At 27.5% G+C, this 16139-nt stretch overlaps 1 protein-coding gene across 2 annotated transcripts in view; it reads left to right on the forward strand.

Annotated features, from left to right (window-relative positions):
- LOC113553043 (NEDD4-binding protein 2) overlaps nucleotides 1-16139 on the forward strand; it is a 40293-nt gene that overhangs the window by 7148 nt on the left and 17006 nt on the right. The gene's annotated exons all lie outside the window — the stretch shown is intronic.

Here is a 16139-nt window from a genome sequence, read left to right on the forward strand (position 1 = left end):
CCCTAATGTTGTCTTGAAAATTTTATGAAACTACATTGTGTTTAAAATCGATTTTTTATCATGTCAGTAAAATAATAGAAAAGGTAGGTTTTCTATACAGCAGTTCTGAGAATAGTGAGAACTCAAATACAGGGCTTATATTTTGTAAACTTTTTTTTTCGATGAAATAGTGTATAATGATAAAATAAAAGTCCCTCTCCCTTATAATATATGATATTTTTAACTCGGAATTGATATTATTAAAACTAATTTCATCATCACAAATAAAAGTATTTCTGAGGTTTGTCAATAAAATTCACGATCGCCGTAACTATACATATTGTGTAATATTTGTATTTCGAGTTGTCCGTGAATGCTATATGTGTATGACGTATGTTAATTAGTAGCCAAGCGTGCACCAAAATACAAAAAAAAAATGTTTCAAACTTGTTTAAGAAAAATTCCTCTCTGATTTTGAATGTTGTGACTAGAGTATAAATGTATTTTTTGTTTATGCGATAACTACTTGTATACAGAGTGATTCTCCGAGCACGATGAACCCCATTTATTTCTCTTTGGCAACAAATTTCTACAAATTTTAAAATAAAACTTATTTTCGAACGATAAGCGCCCTTTTCTTTAGAAATTGTTAATCAAATGGCTTTTTTTTAAATATTAGTGTATCTAAATTGAAATTTGAATGAGTATATTTTTTGAGCTTTTATAATTTAAAAATATATTTGATGAACAAATAGGCGAGTAGCTTCAATATTTTATATATTTTATTTTTTTATATAACCATTTTCAAGGATTATTATCATTAGAATACATACATTTTAATAACTCTGAAACTTCTAATTGTAATTTTGGTTTAAATACTACTACATTTTAAAAATTTCACCCACTTAACAATTTTCAGTAAATAAATTTTGTTTTTTATTTTAAAAATAAGGTTATATCACCTTAGATTACTTCTTAAATGGTATAAAAATTTAAATAACTGAAAATATGGCTCTTTAAAATACCTATTTATAAGTTTCAAAAATCAGAATTTAAATTAATTAATCAATAAAGTAAAAATAATGAGGTTCAGTATGCTTGATAATTGGTGGATCACTATGTATACATATAATGTATTATGTCTATTTCATCAGTTCGTACATGTGTCAGTGTATACCTAGATACACACGTGGTATTAGTTAATACCTAATTATCATAATTAATGTATAAATAATTGATATATATTATACATAATATATACGGAAATACAAAAAGCTGTTTTAATAAATTATAAAATAATTGCGCATCGTATTACATAATAATATATGTACGATGTACTTAATATTATGTTTATAGAGTCGCATGCCCATTTATTACATATATATGTTAACAACTTCAATTACATTGGCAAAACTAGGGGACCTTGGTGACTCATGCCTCACTAAAAATTTTAGTTAGGATATTTTCAATAATTTTATTACTGCAAAAAATTTACTATTTCCTATTTACAAAAACATATCAGTCAGTGGTGTAGCCAAGGAGTGAGAGCTGAGAAGGCTGCAGACCCCCCCCCCTTCCCCGAAGAAAAATTCTGACTACGCCACTGATATCAGTATATATATATATTACCTTGTATAGACTGTTGTGTTGGAAAAGATAGAGTACAATAGGCATTTAATAATTACATATAAGTATAATATATTATTTATAAAAAAATTGTAAAATTATTATTTATATTATATTATTTTATGTATAATTTGTAAATGTTTATTTGATTTTTAATTTTTTTTGATTTAATATAGCTAAAATGAGTATTTTTATTAATAAGGTTAATCAGTAAAAAATAATTTGAATCGAGGATTAGATCTCACCCCCCCTCAGATTGAAATGACTCGTTACGCCTATGCACGGTAATGTCGTATACCTGCAATCTGCAGTAGCTACCTATTCAAACGGGCCAAGAAAAGTGGAAAATCGAACGCGTACGCCACCTGTATATGTATTATATATATGTACCTAAACAAGCGTGTTTATATTGTGTGTGGGAAATTAAACGCACTGTGTGTGAATATATCCTTTTTGGGTGTCTACAGAGTTCTCACGGTTTTCTTGAGAGCCAGCTGTTTATAAAAAGGACTCGGACCGCGAGGACCAGCTGCGGCGAAAAGGTCCTGCGATGATGCATGTACCCGTGTATAATATAGCCATGCGCGTGTGTGTTTATACGTTTAAGCCGGGCTGCCTTATCAACCATTATCTTATCCTCGGCTCACTCGTCGTCTCAGCTGCTGTGTATACCACCCCCACATTGCGTCCTTCCCACCCTGCACCCGCAGAGTACCGTAGAAACGTCGACGTATTATAACCCCCCGCAGACTCTCTGCGTCCATCAAATTTGGTACTCGAGGCCGTTTTTTCTTTTATATGCGGTAATATATATAAAAAAATAAAAATGTATAGCACATATGTATATATTATATATTATTATTTATAGATAGGTTTTAAGAAGGTTTACCAATACAATATTTCTAAAAATGTCAAAATAACACCACGCGGATTGTATACTCGTACATACTACACTCTTTATACCTTTATCGGCTTTATCTATGCATAATGAATTAATATGTATTAATACCTATAATATAAACACCAGTGCCGGCCCTAAGGGGGAGGGGGGTGGTAAGCGGTGCGACCGTACCGGGCCTCGCACAAGCGCGGGGCCCCACAGGCCAGAAATTATACTATTAGGAATATCACTTTATAAATAAACATAATAATATTGTCCCCGTAGACAGTAACACAGAAATTGCGGCCCGTGTCGTTTTTTGTTTGTGTAGAACTATTAAAATAATTCTATCTAAATTTTAAAAACAAGACTGATAGGTAGTATTTTTTCACATGCATTTATTTACAAAAACAATACTTTGTAGTTCGTATACTTCTGTATCATATCATCTAGAGATCGAGATAAGTTTAGTAGTTTTCCGTCAGGAAATTAAAAAAGGCAAAAAAAAATATAAGGGAAAAAAGTTTAAATAAACTGCGTGGATCTTTCAACAAATTTGTTACATTATCTTTAAATTCTACCCAATCGTTTCAAAATTCTCCGACAAAGAATAGTCAAAACAGTAAGTAACTATCTACCACAGCATAAGTTATCGGACCTGGCCCTTATCAGCATCAAACATAGTATTGCCGATTCGTTGAGCAACGATAAGACAATTGATCTATTCGCATCACAAAAAGCACAGAAAAAATGTTTAAATAATATTATATTAGGTATGTCATTCTTTTTATTCTAAGTAAATGTATACTCTTTGCATCATGATTATAATTTATGTTCAATATAATAAAAATATTTATTAATAAAATATTGTTTGCACATTGTACCTAAGTACATTAAACCTACTCATTTTGTGTCTTATATAATAAAAAGTGAATTGGATTTTATTATAGTTTATACATAAAAATGTAAGTTTCTAACATACCTTAAAGGGCTTAAAGCTTACAAAATTATAAAAAATTATAATAATTCCCTAAAAAATAAAATAAATATAGATGTGTATATTGTATAATGTATTTATAAATAATTAATAAATTACTATATATGGCCATATGGGGCCCTGCAAAATTTTGTACGGGGCCCCTAAAACCATCGGGCCGGCACTGATAAACACATTTAAATTTTCCATTTTCTTTTGATGTATATACTCAATAGATTATAATAGTTCGTCTCATATTTTTAGTGTATACTTTTTAATTTTATTATTAAGCTATCGTGTCAATTTCAAGGCTATTATTTAATATGTGACGACGAGTTTAAAATACCGTTAATTAAGTTTTATTGATATCCACTACGTTATGAAATTAAAACGAAATTCTTCGAATTAATATCAATTTAATTTTAATCAGACGTAGGTATACTCTTTAACTGTGCAGTAAACGAATAAATGATTGAAGAACAACCCGCGTTTAACATACTCTTACATCGTATAACATGTATTTTGATTAAAAAATAAATTATAGATACTATTACAGCAACAGATATAAAATTGTTTAAATGTATCTATAAGAATATTTAAAGTACCTACCTATATATTATAATAAATAGATAAATTTATATTAATATGACCGTATGAAAGTGAAGTTGAGCTTTGACGGTTTTAAATTGGATATGAGGTTTATCCTGCGACTCCTCCGCGGATGCTGAAATTATCTAAGTCGCTGAAAATAATAATAACAATAACAGAAAATTATTGCAGCATTAATTTATTCTATATAATACCCGCTAATGCCAATAATACCCACTTAAATTAAGTTTATTTTATTTTATCGTTGTATACTTATATCCGCATTGATCCTAATTTCGATGGTTTAAATGTTGATCTTGATACATAAAGTATTAAATAAAATAATATATTTATCCTACTGACAAGAAAACAATTAAATCGTTTACTTAATTAAACAATAACAAAGAAATAGTATAACGTATTCTTAATCATAGACACACAGATACATAACTAGTATTTAATAATAACATATAACTATGTAAGTAAATGAACAACTATGGTTATAACAAGCACAAACCTCATCACCCACTTAAAGGATCCCGCACAAGGATACGTAATTTTCTCATTGCAATTATATTCGTATTATTTACTTAAAAATTTGTTTTTTTTTAATAACTTGCTGGATGATAAACATACAAAGAACTTGTCTTAAACAAATACGAATTATGCAAGTAAATTAAATCCCTAGGATATGTCACATTGTCACAATGTCTTCACATATTATATAAACTATAGTGATCACCCTAACAGCACATAGACCCTCCCAGGAAGGTTTTAGGACTGTATTTTCAGACTCTGAGACTCTTAATCATTGATAACAATAATAGGTTTATCCGCATAATTGTTTTTATGTGAACAATTTCAAGTTCATTTCAACAATACACTAATCATCTAACTTCAGCTGTTGTAATTTACGAATTTATCCAACAATTTAGATAATTATTTAATTATTCTTAGTTTACGCTTTGCATACAGTTGTTTGCTAATGTTTTTGTTTCTGAACACAGTGTATGAATTGCTTCTCATTTAAGAAATATGTGTTCATCAATGCAATGTGTCGTTTTACCTTTTAAGCGCAGGTATACCTTATAAAAATATCCGAAACCAAATGTTTTCGGTCCGTTTTGGAAATCATATACTGGAACGCAACACCTGATTTGTGTCAATAAATTTAAGAAAAAAACCTTTACCGTAAGGGTGGTGTTTTGTGGAATTCGGTTGACATTGACTTTAACTCGCTAGCCATAACCGTGACAATAGCTCGCTATATAAGGGTAAAATGTAACGTACAATTGGCATTGTGTGTATGTATATACCTGTTTGTATATAACATAAATGTATTGTATATATACACGTGTGCACTTGAACCCGAGTTCCTGTTTCAGTCTTATGTTGTTTATTTTATTTTGCTTTATTATATTCGAAAATATAAAAATTATGGAGGACATAGTTTTGAACTCTGTAGACATGGCAATTTTATGATTATATAATCATTAATCAATTGTTCATATATATGAACATTATTATAATTTATAATACTATATCTAATACATATTATACGTTTTTATCTTTTATTTGTTAGAAATTTTAAATATGATTATATGGATAAACAATAACAGTCTAAACCTGTATAGTATAAATATAATTAACAAGGCTGTGAATTTAATGCATTTAAACACTATTAAATATGCAATATTCATGCATATATGCACTAAAAACAAACAAAATATGCTCTGAAAATACTTAAAATATACTCTCATTTTTCAAAAATATGCAAAAAAAACTATTAAAATTTAACTTGTATTCTAATTTTTTATTAATTTTAGTTTAAATATTAGTAATATTATAAATTGCAGTGGCGTGTCATACATGTGTGCGATGTGTGCAAATGCCACGGGCCCTCGACTTGGGGGGCCAATTATTGCACAACGTTCCACAAAAAAAAAAAAAAAATTAAATAAATACAGTAATGTACGAAAAAGTAAAAAAATTGTTTTCAATTTCAAATGGTTCTCATTTTCTCAATCTGATATCAGTATATCATTGTTATAAAATATAAATTTATGTATATCTATATTATTTAGAATAAAAATATGTAGAAAGGGGGCCTTTTTTTAGTTTTGCATACAGGCCTATTTTGGGATAAACCACCACTGATAAATTGGTATGCTTGCATGAGTATATGACTTATTGGGCTTGACTAGTCTTGATATTCGTCGTGTACAAGATCTAAAAAAAATGATATGCTTATAGAATAGAATATGTTTCTACTTAAAATTATATATTTTATTATACCTTTAATGTAGTTATTGCAGCATTGTACAATCAGCGATTTTTGTCATCCGTTATGTACGACTTGATATCAGTAAATTAATTTAATCTTGGCTTCAAGAGTACAATAGTCAATAATACACGTTAAATATCCGATTAAAAATAGAATAGTACGAAAAAAAAGCATTTATACAAAAAAATCGTTAAAACATGCATTTATACGCCATAACCCATAAAATATGCAAAATAAGATTTGGTATTTTAACTATAAATAAATCAAAACAAATTTTGGCTGAATCAATTTTTTCATATGGTGTAGCAAAAAAAAACATGGAAATGCATCAAATTCACAGCCTTGTTAATAAGGATATCTACTGAAGTTCTGTCGCTGGATGGTTTCTTCAACAAATGAACATGTCTTTGCATTATTCGTTTGATACCCTAGTCCCTGAGTACTCATACGGCTTAATGTATTATTATTTTACCACCAATATATAAATTGTATACAATTTTAAAATTAAAAAATGATTAAATAAGGATATACTCGCAGTATACAATGAAATACTCTAAACAGACATTTTGTAATACAGCGGATCGTTAATTATTCATACGTCAATTATCGATACAAAAAATGTATTTTATATTTTATATTTTTAAATTAAAATTAATTTTACTTCTTATCTACTTTTAATAACACGTGTATATTAATTTTATCATATTATATTTATACATTATAAATACAATATATTAGTTTTATTTTTAATTAGATAAAACATTTAAATTCATATTCATTGTTTTATTATCCGTATCCCCTCAATCCCAATTAATGAGGATAATCGACGCTCTATTGTACATAATTATATATAATAATAATACACATACAATTTTTGAGATATATAATATTGCACATAAATTACGTAGTTATTAATGACGTGTGCAGAGTGCAAACCAAAAGTGTAAATTGGTTTGAAACAATAAAAGCTGGTAATTACAAAACTGTAAGATGTATTTGGCGGATAGTTATCGCTGTTGGTGTTTACAATAAACTATAATTATATAGACACAAGGGAAGATACTTTAAAATATATAAATACGATATTTTGTAGTGTCGAAAGATTATAAAAGACGTTTTGCTGGGTTTTATTGTATTAACAAACAAACACTGGCGGTGATGTGAAATCAAAGACCCGCCTTAAGTTATATATTTACATACTGTATCGTAGCACTATTATACAAAAGTACCACAGAACTTAGATTAGAACCTACGCCGGGGAGAGTAAACGTGTTTATAGTTGTTCATCGTGTATTCCTATATTATATTATGGTATAGGTAGGTACCTACTTTTGTTTTTGGACGTTTTACTGTGCTGTAAATTGTAATCATATATCAGAGTGTTGTTAAATACCTAACGTATTTCTGGAATTACTTACATTTTTTTTTAAATAAGAAATAGGAATAAATTAGGAATTCTTTTTAAGTATAGGATTAAAAAAGTGATAATTTATTTAAATAAATTATTAACATTTTTATAATTTTAATAAATGGCTTGAGGAAAACTTTTTTTTGTTTTATTTTATATAATTTTTTATTCGAGACGTGTTTCTTATTCCGTCTCCGTTATTTATTACAATTGATACTGTTTAAAATATTATAATAATAAATGGAAAATAAAAAGTAATAATAATTAGTAATTACTCTGTGCTCGCAAACAAAAAACGAACACTGGAAAATAATTTCCTTTTCCCATTTCAACTGTAGTGCTGCAACATACAATCAATATTGGTGTTTTCAAATATTTTTCTCAGCTCTAGAATCTAGACATGTGTTTTGAAATCCTTGCGCACATTAACAATATCAGATTTCCATAAACACTCATAAAGTCATAAAATTAATTGTGATCGTTTACAGTATTTTCTAGAAATAATTAAACATAGGTGCCTCCTAATAGTAGATACGAAGTAATCAGTTCTTATGCATTTACAGTTTACACTGATAATAATGATATTATTATTAATTACTATATATTTTTTTAATTTAGAACATAACACTATTATACATATTTTATACTCATTAACAACCTGCGCAATATTAATTATTATTAAATTTTATTTTTTTGTGGTACTTATAAGACATTTTATCGAATTGATTTTTAAATTCTTATTGAAACGTGTTCTGTTATAAAAGCGTAAACGAAGACTTGAAACTAATTCATTTTATCAAATATATAGAATAGAAGAAGCTAATTAATTCCCTTTAAAAAGAAATGTTAATAACACTTAAAATAACATAATATGTAAATATGTTTATACATTATACATACAATATCCAGACATTTCACTATAAACATAGTGTCAAATAGGCATAGCTACCACACACATAACGTCATTGATTTTTTTCACATATTTAATAATAACATACAAATATAATAAGCAATCAAGCTATATTAAGTTTTAAAAAACACCTCTTAAATATACCTGTGTTTAAGTCATCCACGTCTCACGTTTAAATCTGCTCTAAATGCTCTAATATTCGACAACACGTACCTAAAAAAACATCAATTATTTTACATACAAATATCAATAATATAATGACAATGTACATGATGTGGAATATAGGTAGCATTGAGTAAACACTTTAATAGGTATAATAATATGGCTATATACCACATTACCACCATATTCATTTCTCATGAGTATTACACAGTACCTATTGCGATATCTCTTGAAATAATGGAGATACCACAATTATGTTTTTTTTAAAGACTCAAAAAGACAAAAACTGCAAGTATTTCATGTTTTAATTTAATTTAATGATTTGGTAAAAAGTTAAAAAAATAATTCTTTATTATTAACTTAATTATTTAAAAGAAAAAATTGAAGATAGCCATTTTGTAGTTTATTTTTCGGAAAATATTGACGTTCCAACATTTTATTTTCATTAATCTCATGGTTTTTAATATTTTTTCTAGTATCAGAAAAAATTGTGAATTATTTATATATTATTTATAATACATAAGTGATAATATTAAGTGCCAGTGTTATCAAACACGTGGCCCGCGGGCTCGAGCTCCTATAATAATACAAACATACTCAAAATTAAAAAAAAATCATGATACTAATGAAAATAAAATGTTGAAACGTCAACATTTTTAAAAAAATAAACTCTACAAAATGGATAACTTTGATTTAAAACTTTTTTTCCAAAACATTAGATTAAATTAAAATAGGAAATACTTGCAGTCTTTGTCCGTTGTCCTCGCGAATCTTTAAAAAACAACATAATTATCATCTCCATTATTTCAGAAAATATCATGATAATGGATAAATCTTCACGGGACACTTTTTATACATATATATATATATATATATAACTACTGTTAACTACTCGTATAACAGTTAGTCTATGTATTATATTTACTAAACGTTACTGGACTAATTCGGTATCTTAAAACAATTTGCAAAATATAGATACCTATGTATTATAAAACTTAGCAACTTACAAAACTCAACTTTGAGGCTAACGGAGGTGAGTATTATGACCCACTTGCTGGCTATTTTAAGCCAGGTGCGTTTATGTTTTATAACAAAACAAGTACTAAATATAATAAGTTGGACTGAGATTTTAATACCTTAAAAATAACAATAAATAATACAAAAATGTCTTAAAAATCTAAAAATATGCATTTTAAAATTGCGTTAAAAATGTATTTATTATATTTTATATTTATATAATGAAAATTCATTATACAATGGTAATTTTTTTTCTGATTTCACTTTAAAATACACTAAAATAGAAGTTTATTGCTATCGCTTCTTGAAAATTAGTCTTATACAAATATTAAAGATGTGAAAAAAGTTATTATACAATTTTATATTATCTCGTGTCAAATTTGCTTGTACATTATACCACGAAGTAAAGATTGTAAATCATCAAATAAGAAAAAAATCGAATACCGCTTTATTGCGAACAATTAATTATAATAATATATATTATATTTATATAGTTAGAAATATTATATCAACGGGGCCAATCCAATCTTGACAACCTTATCCGTTCCCGTTATTCAAATTAGATTTTTCCGTGCACGCTGATCGACGCATGGATTTCTACAGTTTTACATTCATGTATATTATAATCCATTTCGAAACGAACTTTGCACTATTAGACATGTTAACATTGACTTTTCGACTCCTTGTGTACGTTTGTGTAGTTGGTTATTGGACTGTCGACGATTAATTATAGATCACGTGATCGATAAAAAATATTTTATTGCACAGTTAATATGTTTCGTGCGTGATACACGTGCGCTTGTGATTTTATTATTTATTTATATTGTATCTTTTTCGTTTTTTTTTTTTTTTTATCACCAAATTTTTAAAATTTTTTCTTCGACGAAATAATTATACTAATAATAAAAATACTCCGTGGAGTTACATTGGAATTCGTGCCTTGTGACGTGATTGATTGCATATCTTATAATATATTATATTATTATTATTTTATATATATATATATATAATAAAAATAATCTTAATATCGTGCGTAGGTACATTATGTACACGCGTATACATATTATGTATTATTGTGTATGTACATATCATAATAATATATGCACAATATATAATGTACGTTTCACGCTTAATTATAGAAACAGACCGTAATAACTTTTTTCTGCATTTTTCAGACGTTCTTTTGTTTTAACTGCGCGTGTGCCGCCCAGTGGTGGTCGTCGAATTAGTATTATGTACATGTAGTTTTGTGTTGACTGCAGAGTTGTCTATACGAAAATAAATCTTTTAATAAATATAAGCCACGGAAAATTAGTCGTCAGATAGCTAAAATGTTTTTTATTGTAATAATACGTACAATACTTAAATAATAATATGATAATTAAAGATTGTATTAAGGTTTTGTTTACAAGATATTTTTTTTCTACAATAATTTATTTTATGTATTTTAACATTCGTTCATTGGTCATGTCGTTTTTTCCCAGAGATTGGTGAATTTTGTGTTTGACGCTATAGCTGCACAAGCTCCCATTTTTTCTGCAATCAACGAATGCGTTTGACTGTGAATTGGACTCCACTGCATGCTGAACATTTGGCTTTATCTTTTTTGTTCATATAAAATAACTGTGAAAATAAGTTTTTTGTTATATTAGGTATATATACAAAACAAGGCCATCATTTTTTGAGGGTTGGTCAAACTTACTTTTAAAATATTTCCAATTGGCCTGCGCACTGTTAAAACGATACACGATTATTATATTAATATGATTAAAATTAAATTGTATTTTAATTTTTATATTGACATTTATCAATATTGTTATATACTCATTCACGATTAAAACTTTAAATTACATTGGTTATAACTTATAAACAAACATCGACAATATCGTGCTATAATTTTTTATTATACGCCTGGTGAAATTTCAAAATGGCCTGCTTGAAACCTTGCACACCTGGAAAAAAACGTGAAATGACGCCCCTGATAACAAGACAATTTGCTGATCAAGATTCTGGCCTTAAATTTATTATTCCGATTGTGCACGTTAGATCGAATTCTTATTTTTAAAATTTTCAAGTGTGCCTACAGAAACCATATTATTTACTATCCTGTGCCTCGTAAAAATGTAAATTACCGGTTCTCCGTGTCTTACTGCAAGTTTATATAGTATACTACATTACTACGTATGATTGATCTTATTGAAATATGGTCAATGGTCCAACGCACGTAATCTTACAAAATTAATAATACACCTATGCACTATACAGCAATGGACATAACATTTTCTAAACCTAAAATTACTGCATACATGGTATTATGGTATTCATCGAAGAACAATGTAATGCAGTGGCGACGTGGCGTATAAGTATAACCAGAACTGTGAGATAGGAGAGACTTATTAACTATATACTGGGATCATTTATAAATTCAATCTCCATACACCAATTATACAATTTTATGACATAACTATATAGTGTTTTTTACATAGTCTTATACGCATATAATACACTTTACAGAACACTGAAAGAATTTTTAAAATTTAAAATTTCGGGGTGAAGGAGCTACATCTCTACAGTCCTTTTCACAGACTACGCCACTGATGAACTAAACCTTACCCAAACGCTGGATACAAATTTAGTTTGGATGTTTTTGAGTTTATTATTCTTACAGTAAGTCCGCTTACTCTTGTGGACACTCCTATTTCTCGTACGTCTTTTTCGCCGCGATCTGTTTATTAAATTTATAAACATCAAAGTTTTGAAATATATTTAATAAATCAAGAATATAGAATACCTATACCTTCCCGGGTAAGAGTTGCCGTACTAAGTTCTAGTACTTACTTATAATGTGTATAGGGTTGCCAATCATCTTATAATATTGGGCAGGACTGATATTATACATTTGTTTAATTGTTAGACGACTCTTCAAACTTTATCAAGAACAATCTTATATTCGAATGCATAGATTTACAGACCTTTTAATTAAAGGTCAAGAAAAAAAATACCTATCTACCTATTTAGCTTATTTTTTCGTTATTATCTAAGTTATATCTCATCGCTTTTGTAATTTTGTTAACTATATAGTTACTTATAATATACGGTTGTCAGCTATATACATTATAAACGATTAAGATATTTTGAATCGTGGATGTCGTCAGTGGCGTAAACTGGGGGGTCGCACTTGCAACCCCTGAAAATATCATAGGGTCGCAAAAGTATCTTTTTGTGACTCTAAAAATCACGATTTCAGTTTTCAAAAAATTGAAATATCAATATAATAATAAATTAACTAATTTATATTTTGAGAACCAATGTTTAACTTTGTTTTGAAGCACTGGAATTATTATTATACCAATATGTATATTTATTGTGATCGGCCGACTCGAGTCTAATATTATATTAAAACTACAATTTTGACGAATAAAACCGTTTATTTTTGATCTGTAATTTAACCTTTATATTAATTATTAAGTTAATATTATATTATTTAGCAAATTAAATTTATTTTTGTAAATATCTTTTTATTATTTCGATATTAATTGTTGTACCTGATTATTAGAAAAATATTAATACAAATGTTGCGAAAAATGTTAGCATTTTTGAAGAAAACCTCCATTCTAAAAGAAAACGATCAATATAGTTAATAATTAATTTCATATCATATCTTTAGTATTCATTTACAATTTATTGAAATTAAATTTATATGAATTTAATATCATTAAATACCTATTTCAGAGGATGTCAACGTACCGTTTGTTTTCTGTCTCTAGCCTACGCGCAACAGACAAAACGCATTTACGCAGTCTGAGTAAAACTCGCTCAATTTTGGTTTTAAGAGTAAATATACCTATTATAAAATTAAATTTTGACAATATTTCTGAGTACAAGACGATGAGTTTTTATAAAAAAAATTAAAATTTTGAAAAGTTAAAGGTTATTTAAAAATGATGTAATTTATAGCTATTTCTAAACTATATAATTAACGTTGTATTGGGAATAATGGAAAAAAACTCATCGTTTTATACTCAGAAGTATTATCAAAATTTAATTTTATAATAGGTATTTTTACTCTAAAACCAAAATTGAGCGAGTTCTACTCAGACTGTGTAAATGCGTTTTGTCTATGTTGCGCATGGGCTAGAGAGAGAAAAAAAACAGTGCGCTAACATCCTCTTAAGGATATTTTGTTGAACACTACCTTAACTTAAAGTAAAAATTTTATTTTATTGAAAGTAAGTATTATATACCCTATTTATGGCGTATATTCATAATATATACTAATCACCCATAGATACAATATGTGTTTAAGGTTAAAATAGTTTGGTTGAATTTATGTACTTGTAATGTTAAATCTAGAATAAAATAAAATATTTTAGGGGGATGTGGTGGGGGGGGGGTCAATCATGACTTAGGTTTATGAGATAGATATATAGTTAATATATATTAACTCGTAACAGATTTGTTTAAATTTCCTAATTTTATTCTATGATATATATATTTATTCATACAGGAAATTAAGATTAAATTAAGGTAACGAATATCCAATAATAATATGATATGAACATATAAATTACCTATATTATATGTACTACGTTGTAAATTTGTAATTAATTATTAATAAATATTAACTTATATACATAGTACCTATTTTTATATAGAAACTACTTATAGATAAGTTGATAAATCTAAACAAAAACTCAATAGTAAGAATAAAAAATTTAATAAAGGTTACATAAATAAAAAATGTAAAATGTAAATGTTTGTTAAAATTCATACATTTTGTTAGTTATAATTTTTTTTATTAAATTATATCCCATAATTATTGTTAGTGAAAAAAAGTTGTCTTACGTTCTACAATTTGAATGGTGGCAACCCTATAGGCTATATTGCTATAAAATATAATAATGTGCGTGATGCGCATTGATGTGTGCTAAAGAGCTAAACTCTGTAATATGACAATATAATATGTCAGACAGCAGTGAAAACACTGAAATCAAAATTTAATATAATACACCATAGAGAATATATTTTTGTATAAATCGTCAGATTTGGCCTTTGGGAACATGACGTCTTTATCGTGTAATAATATAGGTATAATACTACTACAGGATTATTTAGGCATTTAGGGTCGTGTAGGTTTCATTCGAAACCATAGGTACAAATAAACGATTTAAATCCGACCGATTAAACAATCGTGACACGTAGCAGGCGATCCAAGGCGCGACTAAGTAGCCCCTTTAGACCTACCTAAAACTGCAAGTCAGGTATTGTTACAGATCCAAATTTTAGAAAGTATAGGTACATATTTGAATAATTAGAAAAAATGTACTACTTATAGATACTTTCAAATAATTCTAAATTGTTTAGATACATACAATTTTGTTCACCTTTTCAATCATCTGAACCATTTTTTTTTTTAACATTTTCATGTTCTACACTAATTTTATGAAGCATTTTACATCGTATCATTTATTGTAATTATAAATTACTCATCTGTTTACTTTGTCGAGGTATTTGCAGGATTTTCGGTTACTCAAAAAAATAAATATTATTGATGTAAATATATAGACAGGTTATACCCATACATTTTGTTTCGATTCAGAAGTTGAGAAATACTGTAATAATTGTTAAAAAAAATATATAAGTACTTATATTCCTTATCACATAGAATATTATTATTATTATTAATTTATTATACATGTGTTAACTGTAAGCCTTGTAACTTATCTAGACTTCACTATTCTTGACTATATTTTCTGAATTATATGCACACGTGTGTTTCTTATTTTTCTTTTTTATTTAACGTAATTGAATTGAAAATATAAAATAAATAAATTAAAAATAAAAAGTATTTAACATTTTGAGTAGTTACTTAAAAAACATTTGAATACTTTTAATTAAGTATTTTACAACTTACACAAGACTAACCTACGAATACTCTGGTCTGGCTTAACGCCTTAACGGTATCTCCTAGTCATAACTTATAATATTATTAAAATAAAAATATATTAAAATCATTATTATTAGGTAGTTTTAAAATATTTCAATCGTAAAATTACGATTTCATGGCATTGAAATCAGATAACTTAAAAGTACACCACAGCGTCGGGTCCATTTGGCCGATTAAGATTCCGCAACGAAATCTGGCGCTAGGACTATTGTTACACGAATAGGTACAATAAAAGCACAATCTTTTCAGTGGTCATGCGTTGCATATTTTGTCTTTTGAATGATACAAAATTCTAAACTCCACATATTCTGAATGACAATGTTCATTTCACTGAGGTGGTTTGTCCAGTATTTATTGGACAT

The sequence above is a fragment of the Rhopalosiphum maidis genome, chromosome 2, assembly GCF_003676215.2.
Source record: "Rhopalosiphum maidis isolate BTI-1 chromosome 2, ASM367621v3, whole genome shotgun sequence".
Taxonomy (NCBI): Eukaryota; Metazoa; Arthropoda; class Insecta; order Hemiptera; family Aphididae; genus Rhopalosiphum; species Rhopalosiphum maidis.